Source organism: Egretta garzetta, unplaced genomic scaffold (genome assembly GCF_000687185.1).
Source record: "Egretta garzetta isolate BGI_Z169 unplaced genomic scaffold, ASM68718v1 scaffold368, whole genome shotgun sequence".
Taxonomy (NCBI): Eukaryota; Metazoa; Chordata; class Aves; order Pelecaniformes; family Ardeidae; genus Egretta; species Egretta garzetta.
Window position 1 is genome coordinate 3,731,947 of NW_009260684.1, and position 4,914 is coordinate 3,736,860.

Sequence of the window (4,914 nt, forward strand, 5' to 3'; positions counted from 1 at the left end):
GCAAGGCTCTGGAACACCTGCAATACATTGGTGACATCATTGTGTGGCGCAACACAGCAGATGAGGTTTTTGAGAAAGGGAAGAAAATAGTCCAAATCCTGAAATGCAGTGTTGCCATAAACCAAAGTAAGGTCAAGGGACCTATGCAAGTGATCCAGTTTTTAGGAATAATATGACAAGATGGACATCATCAAATCCCAATGGATGTGGTCAACAAAATAACAGCTATGTCCCCACCAACTAGCAAAAAGGAAACACAAGCCTTCTTGGGCGTTGTGGGGTTTTGGAGTATGGAGGATGACATGGAGGCCCGGCAGATTGATTACATCACACTCCCTCAAACCCGCCAAGACAAGCGCCATGTGCTCACAATGGTCAGACAAGAGGACTCATTTCTGAAACAACCTCAGACCGCTGGGCCAAAGAGCAGGGCATTGAGTGGGTATGTCCCATCCCCTATCATGCACCAGCCTGCAGGAAAATGGAACGATACAATGGACTGTTAAAGACTACCTGAGAGCAATGGGTGCTGGGACATTCAAACACTGGGATACACATTTAGCAAAGGCCACCTGGTCAGTCAACACTAGAGGATCTGCCAACCGAGCTGGCCCTGCCCAATCAAACTTCTTAGGTACAGTAGAGGGGAATGAAGTCCCTGTAGTGCACATAAAAAATATGCTGGGACAGCCGGTCTGGGTTACTCCTGCCTTGGGCAAAGGCAAACCAATTTGTGGGATTGCTTTTGCTCAAGGACCTGGCTGCACTTGGTGGGTGATGTGGAAGGACAGGGAAGTCAGATGTGTACCTCAAGGGGATTAGATTTTGGGTGAAAATAGCCAATGAACTGAATTGTATGCTGTTAATTGCTGTATAATACTGTATGTCACCATTTTTATGATTTCTATGTCATATCAACGGTAGTACAGTAAGAATCACCCACATTAATGAAGAATTAATTTTGACAAAACCAAGCAAGTGCAGCAGTGATGGAACCAGAACTGGCTTCAGCATGCAACAATCCAACACCACACAGCATCTCTCTTGCCCTGAAAGACTGTTATGACAGATGGAGCCCAAAACCATGGGCTCAATGAACCCAATGGACATGTTAGAGGGATGGCTCATAGACTGGGGGGATGGGGGAATGGTATCTGTGGATATATCAAAAAACAGGGAAAGTGGTGGTGATTAATTGGAATGTATTGGAAAGGGTAGGACCTGGGCATGACATAGATGGTATAGAATAAGGGGTGGCTACTGTCCTGGTTTCAGCTGGGATAGAGTTAGTTTTCTTCCCAGTAGCTGGCACAGTGCTGTGTTTTGGATTTAGGATGAGGGGAACGTTGGTAACACACTGACGGTTCAGTTGTTGCTGAGCAGGGCTTACACTGGTCAAGGATTTTTCAGCTTCCCCTGCTCTGCCAGGGGCACAAGAAGTTGGGGGGTGAAGGGGGACACAGCCAGGACAGCCAACCCCAACTGGCCCAAGGGCTATTCCAGACCATAGGGCGTCATGCTCAGTATAGAAACTGTGGGGAGTTGGCCGGGGGATGGCAAACACTGTTCGGGGACAGGCTGGGCATCTGTCAGCGGGTGGTGAGCAACTGCATTGTGCATCACTTTTTTTGAATACTCTATATATTCTCTTACCATTATTATTATTTTCCTCTACTGTTTTAATAAACTGTCTTTATGTCAACCCATGGGTTTTACTTTTTTCTGATTCTCTCTCCCATCTCACTGGGGGGTGGGAGCAAGCGAGCAGCTGTGTGGGGTTGAGCTGCCTGCTGGGTTATACCCCAACAAACATGAGAGGTGTACAGTAGCTGTACATTTTCATCTTTGCCTAGTTTTGCTCCTCCTATAACTATAAATCTGGAATCCCTTATTCCACTCAGTGTTGTCTGGTTATGATTCTGCCACAAGCACATCTTGCACTGAAATTGATATGAAGCCTTATCCATTTCATGGTTGTCTCCAATTTCAGATCTTATGGAATCAAAGTATCTTTTTCACGCTGTGTTGTTTACCCTGCATGGATCTGAAATCCTGCCCTATCTCCAATTCCACCTCTCCCAAATACTTTTCAGCTGGCTCCATCTGATAACATTAGGAAATTTTCCACCAGTCTTTGCTATTTGATCGTTTCTGCTGGTTCCTGCTGCTGCTACTCAGCAATCCCTGTCTGCATCCATTTACATCTGCCATTCTTCCCAGTACTGCACAACGTGAACCTACGTGATAGAGCTGAATTACTTTTCCCAAACACAAAGTTGCTGCTTCTCCCTCCTCTCCTCCCCGCTCCCCAGTAAAACTAAGAATTTCAGCACAAGGCCTGCTTTGAAAAGCAGGGAGTTTCTTAGTGCCCTAAAATACAAAAGAGTAAACTCCTGTCACACAGCTCCTCTCTGTTGCTCTAGCGTAGAGCTTGAAGGGTGTTCCTGCATTATTGGATGGATGCAATTTTTGCTATTGAGGCCACTCATCTGTTCTGTGCTTTCACAAGCTCAGAGGTCTCTTTCCTCACTGCTTCTGAAGAAAACATCTTTCTGTAGAAAACATCTTCCAGAACTGCTCTAATAATTGGCAACTTTTTTTTTCCTGACTTCCAGTACCGTGTTCCTGTTGAGTTGCTCTGTGCAATGCTCTCTGTAAGCTCAGACAGCTTCTTTATGTTATGTGAGGAGATGACAGGACAGGTGCTCCTCCTCAGCATGCCTCTGCTGACCAATCCAAGGGCCATTAGTTTTTCTTCATCCACTAGACTTTTCATTCCCCAGGTGCTGCAGTCTGTACACAAGATGTTATTTTTCTTTAGTATGAGTTACCCAGACTGCACGCAATAATGCACATAAAGCCTCCATAGTTCTCGTCCAAATCCTTTCACAGCCATGCTAAGAGAAGGGAGGTGCAAAAATCAATACTGACTAACTAGTATTTGACTGGTTTTCTCCCCTGGTACATATGGCAAGCAGCCCCTTGGCTGTCTCCTAACAGCTGCTTTCTTTCTTCTTGTAATGCAGTATCGTTGACTATAATTTTACTAGAGTAAGCTCTGTTGAGTCCTTTTTAAGATAAAGCAGGCTGGCTCAACACGTTCCATGAAGTCATTGGTTTGCCTGCTTGATCTGGGACTCCCCACTGCAGACAGACAGACACTGCTGCAGGGGAATTCCCAGAATGCAGGTTCTTTCCTTTTTAAAATCAGGGAAGAATGCAAGGTAATTGGCCCCCTCCTGGCCAAGCCACCAGAGATCTGCCACAGAGACAAGGAGCTGCTGCAGACCATCCCTGGAGATGAGCTGCAATTGCAATAACTTAGTACACAACAGTAAATTATTCATGTGAAGGACCATGATAGTTTATAGAGGAAGAAACTGGGGGTAGAGGGGAGGGACCATTACAGAGCACAGCCAGGCATGTTCACATTAGGAAGGCTGCAATTCCAGGGTCTGAGCTGTTATTTTTTGGCGATTACGTTCTCACTGAGTAAGCGAAGGGACTTGCACTTGTGGGTAGGGAGAGTAAGCCTTTACTCTTGTAAAGGAAGACAAGATGGATTATAGCACAGGAAGAAAAAGGAGTACAGAGACCAGAGTACAGAAGAGGGGAAGCCTGCTTAGAGGATTGGGGTAGAGAGTTTGGGAAATTGGGGTAATGAGAGATGCCACGATGCTTCAATGTGAACAGCGGGCCTGAGCAAGGATGCAAGGGCATGCGAATGGGGTACAAATCTTTCACATCAACTGTAGCCCCAATAGCATTAATACTTGTATCTTTGAGTTCCAAGCCCTATTTCCTCAAACTGTAATAGCAGAAAGGTACTTAATTGTATGTTACTGTTGCTGGGTTTGTTTTCTAACATTTCAAGGAGTTAATTCACAGAAGTGCTGTAGGTGGCACAAAGGAAACAGTAGGAGATCACAGCTGGGAACAGAGAAGCAGAGACTCCTTTTGGTAGCAATGAGACATTTACTGCCTCACTCATCCGTGAACATTTGAAGCTGACTTGTATCAGCCCTGCCAGCAAAAGCAGAGCACCAGCCCCTTCTCTCCCCCTCTCACTTCCTGTGCTCACACATTTACATGGTTTTGCAGTAAGGACCGAAGAACTCAGTGTTAAAATACTTCAAGCCTTTCTTGTCACAGTTCTTGTCTAATCCAGTTCATTCTGAAGGTAAGCAGGTCCCCTCCTTTCTGAACCAGAATAAACTGAAAGTGTTCTGGAAAATATGAAGTTACAGAGCCCTACAAGGAATCAAATATTTATTTAGAGTAAAAACTCTTCATATTTGGTGTCTGTAATGTTGAGTGAAGACAGCATAGGTGCTGCTGAAAGCTGCAGAGCCTGCTCCAGCAGTACCGGGGACACGCACACTCTGCAGAGCAATGGGTGACTTGATAGAGATGTGTTAGAGGGGTGTTAACGAATGCTCCTTTTTAGCCAATTCTTGAGATAGCATTTTAGTATCAGTCATTTTCTTATTTCTACCAGTCTGAAGTATAACAGAACTTGCCCGTGGATTTTTAATCACCTACTTTTAATAAAATAATGCCAACTTAATTTTCTCATTTTCTATCAGTTACCGTTTGTAACTATTTAGCAGAATGACCCTTCAGATAAATTAAAGCCCAGCCTTATCTTTTCTGTAAGCTGGCATTTCCCCCCAGAAGAAATACTATCCCTGCCAACGGCCATGGAAGACAAGGCAATGCTCCTCCTGGTGAGCTCTGCTACTGACGGTCACTTTTCTCCTTTCCTAGAGGAAGCTCCAGCAATTCATCAAAGCCAGATCCCTCCCCGGCACTGCCCTGCATCCTGACTAATCCCTTACCCACTTCCTTCCCTATAACTGTAAATCTTACAACAGTTTTCAAGGAAGAGCAACAGCTCTCCTATCCCACCCTCAC